Here is a 17,705-nt window from a genome sequence, read left to right as displayed (position 1 = left end):
CTTAATGTATGCTAAACTGATCTTCTGTATATAAAGAGAATCGAAAATGAATCTTGATATGAATGGAAGGGGAGAGGGAGTGGGAAAGGGGAGGGTTGCGGGTGGGAGGGATGTTATGGGGGGGAAGCCATTGTAATCCATAAGCTGTACTTTGGAAATTTATATTCATTAAATAAAAGTTAAAAAAAATTTATCAATTTGAGAGGCAGAGAGACAGACATATATAGATAGAGACAGAGACAGAGACAGAGAAAGGAGAGGAGAGGACCCGACCCTCCCATTTGCTGGTTCACTCCCCAAATGCCCACAACTACCTGCACTGGGCCATGAAGAAAATCAGCTGCCAGGAACTCAGCCCATCTTTCACATGAGCAACAAGGATGCAGCTTTGAGTCATCATTCCGTGTCACCTCCTACAGTCTGCATTTACGGGAAGATTGATCAGAGCAGGAGGAGCCAGGCATTCAACCCAGGTACTTCAGTATGGGATGCAGGTATCTTAATGGCATAATAATTTCTTTTTTTAAGATTTATTTTATTCATTTGAAAGAGTTACAGAGAGAGTAGAGACAGAGAGAGAGGTCTTCCATCTGCTGGTTCATTCCCCAGATGGCTGCAATGGCCAGAGCTGTGCCAATCCGAAACCAGGAGCCAGGAGCTTCTTCTGGGTCTCCCATGCAGGTGCAGGGGCCCAAGAACCTGGGCCACCTTGTACTGCTTTCCCAGGCCATAGCAGAGAGCTGAATCAGAAGAGGAGCAGCTGGGACTCGAACTGGTGTCCATATGGGATGCCAGCGCTCCAGGCCAGGGCTTTAACCCGATGTGCCACAGTGCCAGGCCCCTGCATATTAATTTCTAAGCTAAATGCCTGTTCCTGGAAGTCTCTTTTAAGGAGCAATGCCCTCCCCCCTCTGAAATACTCAATATAGTGTGCACATAGTTTAATTTTTGTATTGAAAAGGGTAACAATAAGGGGATATGTTCAATAGAATTAGTATTTCTATCAGCATGCATGCTTTAAGTACTTCCTATTGACACTGCACTAACACCTAGCTAGGTCTATATTTGCAGTGGTGGTGTGGGTTTTTGCATCTTCATCTCTGGTACAGATGGGCAAAACCACCAATTAATTCCCCACATATGAAAAATCATCATTCGGGCAGAATTGCCACATGCTGATCATGGTATTCTATGCATGTAATGTGTATACATGATAGTTTTGAAATTTAGAATAGTCTACTTTCCTGTGCTCTGTCTTTTTTTTTTTAATTTTTTGACAGGCAGAGTGGACAGTGAGAGAGAAAGACAGAGAGAAAGGTCTTCCATTGCCGTTGGTTCACCCTCCAATGGCCGCTGCGGCCAGCGTGCTGCGGCCGGCGCACCGCGCTGATCCGATGGCAGGAGCCAGGTGCTTCTCCTGGTCTCCCATGGGGTGCAGGGCCCAAGCACTTGGGCCATTCTCCACTGCACTCCCTGGCCACAGCAGAGAGCTGGCCTGGAAGAGGGGCAACCGGGACAGAATCCAGCGCCCCGACCAGGACTAAAACCCGGAGTGCCGGCGCCGCAAGGTGGAGGATTAGCCTAGTGAGCCGCGGCGCCGGCCTGTACTCTGTCTTCTAAGTCCGATATTTTCTCTTCTGCTTCACTGACTCTGTTTTTAAGGCTCTCTAATGCATTTGTTCATTTGATCTATTGAATTCTTCATTTCATTTTGATTTCTCTTCACTATCACAATTTCATGTTCTACTAGTTTTTTCATTTCGTTTTGATTCCTCCTTAAGATTTCATTTTCACAAGAGTAGTTTTATAGATTGTTTGTTTGTTTGTTTGTTTTAATTTTTGACAGGCAGAGTTAGGGAGACAGAGAGACAGAGAGAAAGGTCTTCCTTCATTGGTTCACCCTCCAATGGCCTCTGTGGCTGGCGCGCCGCCCTGATCCGAAGCCAGGAGCCAGGTGCTTCCTCCTGGTCTCCCATGCAGGTGCAGGGCCCAAGCACTTGGGCCATTCTCCACTGCACTCCCTGGCCATAGCAGAGAGCTGGCCTGGAAGAGGGGCAACCAGGACAGAATCCAGCGCCCTGATCGGCACTAGAACCCGGGGTGCCGGAGCCGCAGGTGGAGGATTAGCCTAGTGAGCCGCGGCGCCAGTCCTAGATTGTTTTTGAAAACTCTCTCAGAGAACTAACGTTTTCAATTATAATTTTTTCATATTTTTATGGATTCAAATAAGTATATTTCATTAAAATATTTGATAAAACACAAAACCAAACCTTATTAGTCTCTTTTTTTAGTGTTTTATCTTCTAAATTTTACTTTTTAAAAAATTTTTATTTGGCATGGGGTGTAGCTACAGAGGCATCCTTGAGAGCCTTTCAGTTCATTAAAATAGTTGACTTTTTTTAAAAAAGGATTGCAAAACAATATCACAATATATGACACTTTTGTAACAGGAATTTCATTTCTCATTGGATGGTTTAATGTTAAAGTAGTTTATAGTCTACTAAATGCATTGTGGGGCATGTGATTGATTTAATATTGACGTCAAAAAAAAAGACTTCTTTTGCCTTCCTGCTTTTTTTTCACAGATAAGAGTAAGAACTGAAGAAGTAATCTCAGAACTAGATTACTAAATTCAAAACCAAGGTGTACTCGAATTGGGTCTTATCCCTGGGTCACCCAATAGAATGCGCTTGTACAAATATGAGTGCTGGTACGTGGTTCCTGACTGGATGTGTGACAGCCATTCCGGAGTTGGTAAATGGACTCTATGACACTGATTTGTTGAGATGGAAGGTTTAACTGGCCCTGAGCGTGTTCAGATTAAGAGGTGAGCTAGCTGACAGCTGCCTTGTCTACCTGTCTGTGTCACAGTACCTATGTAGTAAATCAAAATGAAGTGCCTGTTATTCAAATCCCCAAAGCACCTCTTTCAAAATTGACAAGGTTTTTTTTTGCCTTACTCCTTTAGGAGGTAGTGCCCAAGAATAAAAATGGAACAAATCCTCACTGACACTGACCCATTTAGGTTAAGTGGTGACATAGATGTGGATGTCATGCAGTGCACAAAAGGCCAACCCATCAACTCAGAAAGTCATCAGCTGAGAGTCACTCTCAGGCTGCAAGTTGGTAGATGGGTCAGTGCCCTGAAATTCTGCAGGTGGACAATACATGAAGTAGCAATGTTTACTGGGGAAAGGGCTTCACCATCTGTGTTGTTCAGTACATGCCAAGAAGTTGAATGTTCCAAGAAATTAGTGAGGGAAGCAGAAAGAAAACATGACTTCAGAAAAGTGGGAAATCATTTTGAACTTGAAAACAAGAGGATTTCAAAAGAGTGAACATGTGGTAGTAGACTTAATATAAATATTTTTAATATAAAATGGCAAATAATCTACACAATTAAAAATTGATTTATTAGAGCCTTGTTAAATCAGTATTGAACAAGATATTTAAAAGAACGTATTCACTTGAAGAAATGGCTAAGTTATGAGCCTAATGATGCTTTTGCATTGCTTCCCTCAGACCTGGTCCTAATACTGACTCCTGGTCTTTGCCCTGAATTCATATCCATGTTTATCACGTGGCTTCACTGATAAAAATATCCGTCTAATAGCTCAGCATTACCTAAGGTAGTTGCTAGTTTCACTGTAAACTGCATTCGCAGCCATAGTCCTCACTCTTCCCCCTAAGATACCTCTCCTACAGTCAAATGGGCCTGATCCTGTTTCCTCAACTTCCCTAAAGCTCTCCTCCTCTATTGTTTCCATTGCTTCCTCCCATTTCTCCTGTATACATCCCTTATCGTTCCGTTTTATCCAAATTTGACCCTTTTCCAAGGCTCACATCAAGCATAATTTCTCTCAGAATTGCTGTAATTTATAGTTACTGCTACCTGACTGCACACATGTCTCTGATTAGCAACACCAGCCATTTGGTAATGTATTGTGGGCAGCCTACTTTTGCTAATTCTTTTTTCACATAATTAAAGGTTAATTTTCCAATTGGACTGCATATTCCCTAAGGATCAGAAACATATTTTAACCATGTTTTCATTTCTGCAGCATCTAAAATAATGCCTTGCCAATAAAATACTAAGTATTCAGAAGTAAACATTTAAATAAAAATTAATTTAAATAAAATTACTGAATCATTTTCACCTTTTATATGAGGGACATTCAAAAAGTTCATGGAAAAACAGAATTAAAAGATGCAGTTGTTTTAGTGCAAGGCATTTTGAAATCCATGGATACAAAGGCTCTTCAAAAGTTTCCTGGTAGATGTGTATTATGAAAGAATTATGTGTGGGTTTCAAAAGTTCTTTGTGCCAAAATAAATTAATCTTTTAATTCCATTTTCCTGTGAACTTCCTGAAGTACCCTTGTAACTTTTGTAATCAGATGCTGAGAGAATTCGAGAATTCGTTCATTTAAGCCCAGCTTCTTCCATCTTTGACTGTTTTAAATTTTAACAGATTTGATACTCAAAATAGCTAACAGAAACGTCCTGAATTCATGCGGTTGACCTGCGTTCCTTTTGCTCAAGTATTTTGTGTGAGTTTTGTATTTTGCATCAAGACAAGCAAAAGACTGCTGAAATGAGTAATCCCGAGCTTCACTGGTTAGTCAGTCTTCTTGTTCCGGAAGCAGCGACTTCCACACGGCTCATTTACATCTGCATGCTGCAAAAGGAGTCGTGGGCAAGATGTCTGCAGACTCTGTTCAACATGCATGTCCCACGTAACCACATGGTCCTTATAAAACCACCTATATCCGTTCTCATACAGAATGTCTAGCCATAGTGTTAATCATTACTGACAGCTGCACTTTTTGAAAAAATAATGCTTCTAACCTCTTTGTGGCAGAGTGAGATGTGGTGGATTGTAAGTAAAGCAAATGCCACTTTAAAGGTAAACATACCCAAGATAACTTTTAAGTACCATCAAAAAGAGTGATTTGGTTAGATAGCCATGTCCTACTCTAGACTTGGAGTTCTCTCCAGGTGGGGTCTGTTTGCTATTTCTTTGTTCATCATCTCCAGCACAGGGCCTGGAAGACTGCAGGTGCACAGTGAATGTTTAGTGGATGGATGTTTAAAAAGAAATAGAGGAATCAAGGGCATCTGTCTGAAAGGTGAAGCAAATTAACAGCAATCCTACAACCAATGAATCAAATGAAAAATGTTCACTAAGCACTTATTTATGAGCCCTGAACTTCAAAGAGTGTGAAGCAAAATCTGATAGAGCAGCCTCATCAAGACTTAGTTTTCATTCAAATTAAAGTGAAAATAAGATAAAAGTGGTGGGAAGCAATGAGTTCCCTCTACTTTTCCCTGACTCCTTTGCTGAGTGCAGACCTTGCATGGATATTCCTGGATTAGGAAATGCTTGTTTCCCACACTCTCTGTGTTGCCACCAAAGGTACAAGCTGTTGATTGGTTTAACCTCTTTCATGTTTAAAAATTGAAAACTTTTACATTAATACCCAGATTTCAGTCTGTTCTTGAAAAATATATAGAGACAGTGAATCAGCATTTCTACATAACAATAATTGTCTGTAACTGAATGGTTGCTGCAACCATTAAACAGGGCCTGTGAGTGATATTTCAGGACTCCACTGTTTACATTTTTTGAGGCACAGAGTGCTAACTATCCAATCATCACTGAGATACTGGGTAATGAATTCTTGATTAAGTTCTGAGTGGGACGGGATATAGGAAGTGGGCAGCACATTAACAGTTTTTAATTTAGCTATACACCTTAGCTTATCTTTGGTGGAAAAGTTGTTAAATTTGAGATATTTTTTTAGTGCCTTTGTCTTTGCTTAGCTGTGTTTATATAACACTTTGTATCTTATTCTCTTCATTTGTTAAATGAGGTCAGTGGATGGTTATGAAAGTCGCTTTGAGCTTTGCCATTTTCTGATTCTTTAGTTAACTATCCAACAGTAGGGGATTGTGAAACAGAAACAGTATCTGTAGGGAGAGGGAAGGGAGAAGAGGGAGGAGAACTTAGAGGAAGCAAACTGACATTGATTTAGTCTCAACTTCCTAGCTATATTTTTATATTGTCATTTTTAACTTTCACCAACACATGAGATAGTTTTATTGTCCTCTTTAATAAGTGAAAAACAAGGGTTTAGAGTTCATCCACACATTGGAGAGTCTTTGATCCTGAATATAGACACTTCTGTCTGTTGATATGTATGCCTTTCCTTCCATAGGAAATTGAAGTAGTGATGCAGTAGCGTTACATAAATACTGAATCATAGGATTCAATTCAGAGTACTGTGGAATTTTAAATTATATCACAAATATAAAGCACCTGGTATGAAACAGTATGTAACAGGTGCTTAATAAATGTACATCTCATTCCTTTTGCATTGCCTTAAAAATCACCGCATTCATATATTGACCAAGTGAATTCACAGCCTTGAAGGCTTAGTAGTTGAAACAGTTAATGACAATAAAATATCAATTCTTTTTAAGTAGACAAATATGTATCTATGTATCTATAATCATACATATGTTTATAGACATATATGCCCTTGAGTTTTAAGATTTAGGTATTATAAAACCACTCACATCTGTTCTTATACTCTATGTTTATCCATTATATTGATAATCATTTAATTCATTCAACTAATATACAGTCATTTGATTCATTCAAGTAATATACAGTCACTGACCAGAATCAATGTAGCACATTATGTGTATCAATAAGAATCACCGTAACAAAGAGTATGTAAGGTAACTCTTGGCATAGAGCTTACTAAATGTATTTATAAAGGGCAATCAAATAAATCTCTGGTTTCCAAGGTGCTAATGTAGGCTGTAATAATAAACTTTTCTGTTTGTGGAAACCAAGAATGTCCTTAAGAATCCTGAAGAAGAAAAAAAAATTGTTTTTGTAAGCTCACCAATTCTAAACTGTTGCCAGATATAATTAAATCCCATAACACTGGCCCAAACCCTTTCATTTGGAACTGTTTTTGAGGTCATAAGCCATATACTTTGCTTTGCACTGTGACTGTGTAGCCAAAGTGAATTCAGTATTGATTTAAAAATAAAGTTTGCTAGTTAGTGTTAATGAGAAATTTGAGTTAATGATGGGTGGGTACTAGGGTGAAATGAGACGGCAAGGACCAGGAAGAGAAGAGGGTTTCTTTGATTAGTGTGATGTAGCGTCTGTGACTCAGTGTTTCCATCCTGAAAGGAGCCTTAAACAGCCCTGATAGTCTTGCTATCTGCTTCCTGTGGAGCCAGTGGCAGGATGGAGACCAGCCAAGGCTCATCTCATACAGACAGCCTATGCAGAGTCAATGCAGAGACAAGAGGCTTCTTGTCTCTATTGCATGACGCTAAACTTCTCTGGAGGTGTGTTCAAATCATGTGAAGAAGGAGTTTTAAGATTTTGAAGAAAAAAGCATCAACAAAATGGATTTCTTCCTAGAATTTGAAGTAATTTAAGTTTAGATAGCAACTATTTGATAATACTTTTCCTGAATGTCTGTGCATTAATATCTAGGGGAAAATACATTTTGTTATTTTTGTGTGTTTCATTTAAGTTGAAACAAAGGTGAAGCTATCCCTCCCTTTCCTCCTCCCTCCATCCCTTTCTCCCTCTTCCTCCTTTCCTCTCTCTCTCTATTTTCTCACTCTCACTTTTGGAGCTCTGTGATCAATGCAAATTGTCTCCTTCCCCTGCCCCTCTACACCTGCACAGACTTCTTTTCTTATCTTTTTTTTTTTTTTGAAAATGTGTATGCTAGATGAGCTAGAGAGCTTAGAGTATTTTACTATGCAGACAAAAGTTATTTCTCACATGCTATAAATATCATAAGGCTTTTGAACTAATTCTTTACTCCTATAATTTCTGTAACTTTATTCTGCAAGCCTGATATAGACAAGACATGAAATTGAAGACTTGAAAATTAAAAATTTAAAAGTTTAATGTAAATAATGCCAACAAATTAAAAAATCAGAGAATTTTAATTTTGAATTGTTAGATTCATTCTCCTCCACACCAACAGCTGTGACAAGGTTTGATTGCTGTCGGTTCTGCCATTCAGAAGTGTTCTGGGACAGAGAAAAATGGCATGTTTCTCAAGTTCAGATAAGAGAGTTGATCTTGACCCAGGTAGGCACACTGAATTTGGTGGAGTGAAGGCTATGGTGTCTCTTTGTGGATTAAGCATTAAGAAGTTCTCCCCATCGCCCCCATTCTTACTCAAATAGAATGGAAGTTGAGAAGGTAGGAATGTAGAAGATTAATGTTCTCACTGTGCGAATGATGAGATTTTACTTAAAATAGTGGCTTACAGCCATGTAGTATGGGATAAGGCAGATCCTGGCACACCTCGGGGGCTGTGAGTGTCTTGGCATTGCAAGCATCCAGGTTATGGTGCCTCCCCTGGTCCTCTGCAGCTTGGGAAATGAAGGAAGTACAGGATTTTCCCTCCTTTTCACAGTGGGTGGTTCTTGAGGAGGAGCAGCAGGATACTCAGAATCAGAGACAAGTAAGTATTTTCTTGACGCATCAGTCCATGGGAGAGGCAGGTTTCTATGCTAGGTCAAGAGCTCGAAAAGGGGTGCCGAAGTAATACAGGCAAATCAGACGCAAGAAGGGAACACCGGTCTGTTGAGACGTCATGTGTGTCAGACACTGTGCTATTATCCCAGTGTTTTATTTAATTCTCACATAAGGAATTTGAGGAATGGGATACGGAAACGAAGACCCTGCGAGATATTAAGAATATGTCTGAGGTTACACAGCACCGTCAGGTTTTGGATCAGAGCTTGTCCACCCCTCAGGCCTGCACTTTCCTCTTCCACTGCCCTGAGGAGCAGGCTGCAGGACGAGCTGAAAGGCAAAGTCTTTGCAAGTCCTCAGCTCACCTTGTTAAAATCAGGCAAGCAAACAGATCTTGTTTGTGTTGTTTCACTTTGTGTGATGGTGTGCTTATAAAGAGAGAAGGGGGAATGGCCTTTTCAGTCTGTCTTTTGCTTTTGCGAGACATTCTTAGAAAAGAGTATCTGGGAATGTTCAGAAAGTTCTGGAATAATATGCTACCGCAGGTATAGCTTTGCTACCTTGGCCTCATGAAGGATGCCTGGGTTCATTCTATACACACACACACACACACACACACACACAAACTTGCATGCATGAACATCAATATATTTTTTGCAAACTAAACATATAATTCCATTTTCCACAAGCTTTTTGAAGTACTCTGTGTGCATAAGTTATATTATTATGTTATATAAAATTGTTATTTAGTAATCTTACTTTCTAAGTATCTTAATCAAAAACCCTAAATAGAGGATCCTGTTTTGAATAGTAGCTAAACAAGATGATTTTAGGGAGAGTTTATTTAGTTATTTGGTTTTTTTTTTTTTAAGATTTATTTTATTTATTTGAAAGACAGAGTTACAGAGAGGTAGAGACAGAGAGAGAGAGGTCTTCCATCCGCTGGTTCACTCCCCAGATGGCTGCAATGGCTGGAGCTGCGCCGATCTGAAGCCAGGATGAAATTGGAGAAGACCCCCTAAAATTCACACTAAAATGTGGCCCCTTAAAGTTCCCTAGAAATGCTATCCGGGGTGCCACATGGGCTACCAGAATTTGGGGTGCCTTATCATTCCACCACGGGCTTATTACTAAATCCCCGATATTAATAAGCCCAAGAGGGTTCTTGCCTAATATTTAGAGAAGAATTCTAAATACCAGCACAGATAAACAAGGCAGCATGGTACGTTTTAAGCTTTTATTTAGTGAGAAAGATGCATAGGAGAGTGAGAGCTTATTTAGGAGAGAGAGAGGTGAATAGGGGTTCATACCAAGCACTAGGAACCAGCCACGTGGAAGAGCAACTAGGCCTGTATCTGGGCCAGGAAGCCTAGAGCACATGGCCTTTGGGCCTCCTGACAAGAGGCCAGGGAAGAAGAGCGGGCCGGGCAACACTGTGTCCTGGCTTTAAACCCACTTCCAAAGGGGAGTGGTTAATTAACCTGATTAATTAACCCAGGTGTGGCCAAGTAGGGGGATGAGGCCACACAGGGCCGTGGTGAAGGTATCAGGTAGGGGCATGAGGTCACACAGGGGCGTGGCGAAGACGTGATCTTCCAGCTCACAAACCTAATCAATTTTAACCTGTATGCCTGCCTACATCAAGGAGACAGGAGTCTCTTCCAGGTCTCCCACCCAGGTGCAGGGGCCCAAGGAGTTGGGCCATCTTCCACTGCTTTCACAGGCCATAGCAGAGAGCTGGATTGGAAGAGGAGCAGCCGGGACTAGAACTAGCACCCATATGGGATGCCGGAGTTTTAGGCCAGAGCTTTAACCCACTGTGCCACAGTGCCACCCTATTTAGTTATTTGAAAGGCGGAGTTAGAGTAAGGGAGGGAGGGAGAGAGAGATCCAGAGAGAGAGAGAGAGAGGGAGATCGAGAGAGATCTTCTATCCTCTGGTTCACTCCCCAAATGGCTACAGCAGCAGGGACTGGGTGAGCCAGGAGCTTCTTCTGGGTCTCTCATATGGGTGGCAAGGGCTCAAGCAGTTGGGCCATATGGGATGCCAGCATCACAAGAGGTGGCTTAATCCACTAAGCCACAACACTAGCCCCTTGAAAATAGTTCAGAGCAAATCTTTTCAAACCCAATGTTCCTAAGAAACAGGGTTAGGGTTGTTAAAACACAGATTTCTGGGCCCTGCTCCTGAGATCCTGGCTTAGTAAGTCTGGAGTGGCATCAGAGATTCCCACTTCCATCTTGCCTCCATATGTACTGATGAACCAGGAACCACACTTGTGATAGGCATGGCTGAGAAATGGAGCAGGACACGGATGACTAGGGACTGTTTAAGAAAATTTTTTCTCTGGTATCATCCCTTTTCAGCTATAGGCTAATTTCCTGTCTCACTTCAATTCAGTGAATATTTTTGAGCATCATTTTGTCCTAAACAGTATCACACATTGTGGATGAAATTTAATCTTAATGCCTTGAAGGAAGTGGATTCTAAATATTTTTGATTGTTCTACACTGATGGGTTTTTAAAACTTTTTATCTTATTTTATGTTTTCCAAGATAATTAAAATATTGAAATGTTAAAGTGGATGACTATCTAATTAATAAAAAGAGTAAATATAAACCTAATATGACATGAAAAGGATTTGTCAGGGATGTTCGTGCTCTTGCTCAAGTAAGTACCACAAAACAATGTTTTTCTGGAAATGAAAAGCAGTCATTGAAGAATAAGCTACCACTGGTAGGGGAAAAAGAGCCAAACAAAAGAAAAAGGTGACACCAAAATGCAGCTTTACAGGGCTCGTAGCTGACATGCCAATGCTATCAATACAGTTGTTTGACATTTATTTGAATTGACCAGGTCTGTTAGGTTCTTTCTCTGGATAACTCTTTTCAACTACTAAAGTGTTTACAAATGAAAAAAGGCCACTGAAGTAAATGATGCCTTCAGGGCTTCGAAAGAGTTGGGCTAATGTTGCAAGATGCACGATGAGTTCCACGTGAAACTCGATGCTCAAACCTATTATTACTGTGGCTGTTGCTACACTGAGTCTTTAAAAAGTGAGGAAGGTAGACCATGAGAAAAATAGCATGAGCCATACTGTTAGCTAAATGAAAGAAGTATGGTTTGGCTGGATTACCTTTGACTTGAGTAAAACTCCACTTGACCCCACACAAAGAAGATAGCAACTGGCTCCATAAGGCACCTGTGTAAATGTAAATATAGGGATATGTCTTTGTCATCATTGGGACCGATGGCAGAGCAAGGAAGCAGACTTGTCCTGCTAGTGTCATGTGTGGTGCTGGCTTAGGGTCATCAGACAGGTAGCTGATAGTGCTTAGGGGCCTTTGTGGAATTACTGCTGCTTCTTAAAGCTGCGTGGGGATGGATGATAGCATGGTGCTTTGCTAATATACACTGCAAATGATGAAACAAAACAAGGCCTTGGAAACAAAGAGGGTTAAGTTCTATTGAAGAGATGATTTGAGAGAAAGTTATTCTCCTGCCGGTTCCTACTCTCATTGTGAAAGGGTACGTTAGCATCTGAATGCATCAGAACAGGATTTTTGTCTGTTTTAGTGCTATTGCCCAGCTAGGGCAGTTCTTGCAGCAAAAAGCAGTCAAATATTTGGGGAATAACCAACCTTTGAAGATGCTTGAGAAAGCTTCTGGATGAAGTGAAGCACCCTGGGTGCTGTCGAAGGTCTCGTTCTGGAGGATGCCAGGCAGTTCTTATCAATATATTTTTACAGCTAAGTGGAAAGGCTGAATCAAAAGCACGTTGCTGCCATCTTCACACATGATGTGGAACAGCCATAGAGAGTTGTAAAACAAGCACATCTTGATCATAGCATAAAAGAAGGCCCAAATATTGAAAGATAATCTAGTACAACTGTCGCTCCCCCTCTTCGCGGAGGAACGACACTAAACCCTGCCTAGGCTTCATATCCGAGTCACGGCACCATTATGTCGCTCCCCCTCTTCGTGGAGGAACGACACAGGACCCTGCGCTGTTCTTTTGTCTGCTCGGCCCTCCCCGGGTTTGCTGCTGGTTCTTCCCGGGTTGGCTACCGTCCCTTCCACCTCCGTGGAAGGGCGGTTCCCCCTAGCCACTTTCGCGGGAGAGCGGCACACCGCCGGCCGGCTCTCTCGGGGGCTGCACAGGTGTTATTCAGATAGATGTTCCTGGTGCATGTTGTCTCTCTCCTCCTTTATAGTCCTCTTCCACCAATCCCAACTCTGCTACCCACACGCCGAGTACGCTGCTCTCCTCCAATCAGGAGCAGGTCCTACAGTTTATTGGTTGAACTGGAGGCAGCTGTGTAGAAGCTGTTTCTCCCTTCTCAGCGCCATATTGTGGGAGAGCAGATGCATAGAATAAATCTTAATTCCAGTAACTTAGTCTAGTCCGAGTTGCTCCCCACATACAACTTTATTTATGGATGAAGCAACATCCCAAAGAAATAACCTGTCCAGGTTCACGCAAGTAATTGTGGACATGGCCTGGATTCTAATTCTGTATTTGTTGTAAACAACTCAGAAGAAAATATGTGCTGGATTAAAAATAATGCTTTTTTCCCCTGGGAAACACTGCTGAGGCTTACCTTTTCCTGTCCCTCCTTTTAGAAGCTCTGGTTCTCTCACATATGAATCATCACATTAGTTTCTGACTGTTCCTCTTACCGGGTCTCTCCTGACTGAAGCTCATCCTGTGCTGGGTGCCGAGAATAACCTTGAATTACTTTCTTCCTGCCGAGCTCATCTTAGTTCCCCACTCCCTCCTGATTATAATTGAAGCATTTTTGTCTATCTCTTGAGGACTTCTGAAGTCTGCTTCCAGTTTGCAGTCTCTGCTATTTCTCTTTCTGAACCTGACATGAACCTTCAGTTCCAGATGAGCCATTCTCACTTGCTCACCAAAACCTGCAAATTCCTGCCCTTCATTCCTGTGGATTCACTCACTGGGGATGTCTTCTCTGTCCCCCTCTATATAGGCAGTCAGAACAGAGTGCTGGGTTAGAGAGTGGGCTCTAATGAAAGGCAGGTCATAATGAATTCTCAGCTATGGCCCTTGGACTTACTGAGCTTTTCCAGTCTTTCTTTGGTGTTCTCCTATGGGAAATGGGCAGGAACAGCAGTTTACCACGGGTGTGTGGTAGCGATTAAATTAGACAATGCACACGAAGTACCTTGCCTTGTACCTGGCACATAATGAAAACAATGAATGCCAGCAATTACTGTTTTTATCCAAATGCTATTATCATTCACAATAATCTCACCTTGCTTGATTTGCTTCTTCCAAATTTCTCCTAAAAAAAAGTTTTTTTTTTTTTTTATTTGAAAGGCAGAGTTACAGAGAGAGAAAGGGAGAGACAGAGAGAGCTTTCATTCAGTGGTTCACTTTCCAAATGGCTGCAATGGCTGTGACTGGTCCGGGCCAAAGCCAGGAGCCAGGGCGCTCATCTGGCTCTCCCATGTGGGTGGCAGGGCCCCAAACACATGGCCTATCTTCCACTGCTTTTCTGGGCGCATTAGCAGGGAGCTGGATTGGAAGTGGAAGAGCCAGAACTCAAATTGACTCCCATAAGGGATGCTGGTGCTGCAGGCATCCACTTAACCTGCTCTGCCGTAGTGCCAATCCCCCAAATGCCTCTTAGCTTTATAACCTCAATATTATTTAGTACGTAAAGATTTATTTTTCTTTTTAGAAAATATTTTTAAAATTCTTCCGGACTTTTTCTCCTAACTGGACAGTAAAAAAAAAAAAAAATGACAATTGAGTCAAGAATGCAAATACTTCCTGCAACATTCTTTTGTACCACCCTGGTCCAGGCCACCATCATCTCTCACCTGTTGTAATGATGGTGTCACCAAGGACCTTGCAGCCCACCAAGTAGGATTATCTTTCATCATAAGCAGACAGTTTCACTTCTGTGGTCACAACTTCTAGACTTCTCACCTCTTTAAGGGTGAAGACAAAGCCATTACCAGGGCTTGCAGGCTTATGCACCTGTGCCTCCTTACCTCTGTGAGCTTGACCCCCTCACTTTGCTCTCTCCCTCCTGCAGGCCCAGTGCTTACATTCTGTTTCCCAAGGCACTTTCGCCTCTGAGCTGCTACTTATGTTGCTCCTGCTGCCTGGAATGCTGTTTCTCCAAATATTTACATGGCTTCTTTCCCCAGCTTTCAGGTCTTTGTTCAAATGCCACCCTGCCTTTCACTGTGTAACTAGAAATTATCTCTTAACTCCTGCTACTCCAGAATGTGCTATATTTGAAGATAATAATTAAAAAGGTAATTAAGTTAAATTGATCATTAGAGTGTATGCTAATTCCATACTGATTGCTGCCCTTATAAGAAGAAGAAATTTGGAGAACACACCCACGTAAAGAACACCATGTGCATGCACACGACCGTTTGCACACGCAGTTCTCTAAAGCAGTTACAGCAGTCCTTCCTCATCTATGGCTTTGTGTTTTGCAGTTTTGGTTAACCATGATCAGTTCTGGTCTGAAAGTATTCAATAGAAAATTCTTGAGGTAAACAATTCATGAGTTTTAAGTTGCACACTATTCTCAATACTGTGAAAAAAAAAAATCATATGCTGTCCTTCTCTGCCTCACCCAGGACATAAATCTTCCTTTTGTCCAGTGTATCTGCATTGCATGCACTACCCGCCTGTGGTCACTTTGTAATCAGACTGACTATTGGGTTGCAACAGTGCTTCTGTTCAAATAGCCCTTATTTCACTTCTAGATGACCCCAAATCTTTTTGTTTTGTTTTGTTTTAAAGAATTATTTATTTTATTTGAAAGTCAGAGTACCCAGAGAGAGAAGGAGAGGGAGAGAGAGAGAGAAAGAGAAAGAGGGAGGGAGAGAGGGAGAGAGGGAGAGAGGGGGAGAGGGGGGAAAGAGGGAGGGAGAGAGAGAGAGAGAGAGAGCCAGCGAGCTTCTTTTGGGTCTCCCATGTGCATGTAGGGGCCCAAGAACTTGGGCCATCTTCTGCTGCTTTCCCAGGCCATAGTGGAGAGCTGTATCAGAATTGGAATAGCCGTGACTCGAATCGGCACCCATGTGGGATGCCGGCACTGCAGGCGGCAGCTTTACCTGCTGTGCCACAGTGCCAGCTGACCCCAAATCTGAAAAGTAGCTAACATGCCTGTGTAATTTATAAAAGTTTACATGTAGATAATATTGTACCGCTTTATATGGAATGTTAAAACTTTTGTTCAAAAGTATTTTTTGTTTTATAATCATAGTAAATATTTTGATTGCATTTCTATGTTCTTATGCTCTCTGAAATGCCAAAAGTTGAAAAAAATCTAAATATCCAAAACAACTGGGCTAAATTTTTGACAATCTGTTAACAGCCCATCCATTCCCTAGGTAAAAATTATCAATAGAACTTATGCAGATATTCACATAGTTTTCCATGATGAACTGAAATGAAAATATTTTTAAAATAAGTATTTTTGGATAAAATTATTCTAGTAGCATTGTCTAAGTAATCAACTTGCTCTGGGCAAATTTTTAAATTTTTTTGTATTTGAAGACAGAGGCAGAGAGAGAGAGAGAGAGAATTACTCCATCCTTTAATACTCACAATATCCAGGGCTGGGTAGGCCAAAGCCAGGAGACTGCAACTCAGTCTGGATCTCCCACATGGGTGGCAGGGACTCAGATACATGAACCCTAGCCTGCGACCTCCCAGAGTTCATCGTAGCAGTGGCTGAAATTGGAAGCATTGCTGGGACTCAAACCCAGGCACTTCGATACGGGATGCAGGAGTCTCTAGTGGCATCTTAATCACTGTGATAAATGTCCAACTTTGCTTTTGGTAAATTTTCATTCAGATAAAATTATGCCAGTACTTTTGTAAAGGAAATTAAGAATTTTTATTGAAAATGGGGCCGGCGCTGTGGCGTAGCAGGTAAAGCTGCCGTCTGCAGTGCCAGCATCCCATATGGGAGCCAGTTCAAGATCTGGCTGCCCCACTTCCAATCCAGCTCTCTGCTGTGGCCTGGGAAAGCAATGGAGGATGGCCCAGGTCCTTGGGCTCCTGCACCCGCTTTGGGGAGACTCAGAGGAGGCTCTTGGCTCCTGACTTCCGATTGGCACAGCTCCGGCCGTTGTGACCAACTAGGGAGTAAACCAGAGGATGGAAGACCTCTCTCTCTGTCTCTGCCTCTCCTTCTCTCTCTCTCTGCGTAACACTGACTTTCAAATAAATAAATAAATCTTAAAAAAAAAAAAAGAAAATGGTGAAGCAGAAATTTTATGATTAATCTGATATATGCTAATACTAACAACTGTTAATTATTAATGTTTAATATGTATTTATTTGTTACACTTAATATGATCATTAAAATTCTTCTCAAGAACGTTATTTTTTTTTTTTGACAGGCAGAGTGGACAGTGAGAGAGAGAGAGAGAGAGAGAGAAGGGTCTTCCTTTTGCCGTTGGTTCACCCTCCAATGGCTGCCATGGCTGGCTGGCGCACTGCAGCCGGCGCACCGCACTGATCTGAAGGCAGGAGCCAGGTACTTATCCTGGTCTCCCATGGGGTGCAGGGCCCAAGCACTTGGGCCATCCTCCACTGCACTCCCGGGCCACAGCAGAGAGCTGTCCTGGAAGAGGGGCAACCGGGACAGAATCCGGCGCCCCAACCGGGACTAGAACCTGGTGTGCCGGCGCCGCTAGGTGGAGGATTAGCCTATTGAGCCGTGGTGCCGGCCAAATTCCAACATTTTTTAAAGTCAATTACTTCATAAGTTGCTACTCACATGATGTAACATTAAGTATGTAGGTAACTGGGGCTGGTGCTGTGACATAGCTGGTTAAGCCGCTCTCTGCAGTGCCAGCATCCCAAATGGGCACTGGTTCAAGTCCCACACCCAAGTGGGAGACCTAGAAGAAGCTCCTGGCTTTGATCAGGCCCATCTCTGGCCGTTGCAGCCATCTAGGGAGTGAACCAGTGGATGGAAGATCTGTTTCTCTTTCTCTGTAACTTTGACTTTCAAATAAATAAATAAATAAATCTTTTTTAAAAAAGGATGTAAGTAATGCTTAAAAGCTTTTATTTTTGATATTTTACACATATACTAAAATTGACATATTAGCATAATGAATATCTATCTACTTTTCACCCAGTTCAGCAATTTTAACTGTTCTTCTCTCTGAC

At 41.8% G+C, this 17,705-nt stretch overlaps 1 long non-coding RNA gene across 2 annotated transcripts in view; it reads left to right on the top strand.

Annotated features, from left to right (window-relative positions):
• Positions 1-15,401, top strand: part of LOC108178230 (uncharacterized) — a 194,473-nt gene extending 179,072 nt beyond the window's left edge. For both annotated transcript variants that reach the window (XR_011381237.1, XR_011381238.1), the window contains one exon: positions 2,586-15,401. This is a non-coding gene — a long non-coding RNA (uncharacterized lncRNA). The remainder of the gene's footprint in view (positions 1-2,585) is intronic.
• Positions 15,402-17,705: the final 2,304 nt, after the last annotated feature.

Source organism: Oryctolagus cuniculus, chromosome 13, assembly GCF_964237555.1.
Source record: "Oryctolagus cuniculus chromosome 13, mOryCun1.1, whole genome shotgun sequence".
Taxonomy (NCBI): domain Eukaryota; kingdom Metazoa; phylum Chordata; class Mammalia; order Lagomorpha; family Leporidae; genus Oryctolagus; species Oryctolagus cuniculus.
The sequence above is the reverse complement of the archived record's forward strand: the minus strand, read 5'-3'. Positions and strand labels throughout refer to the sequence as shown.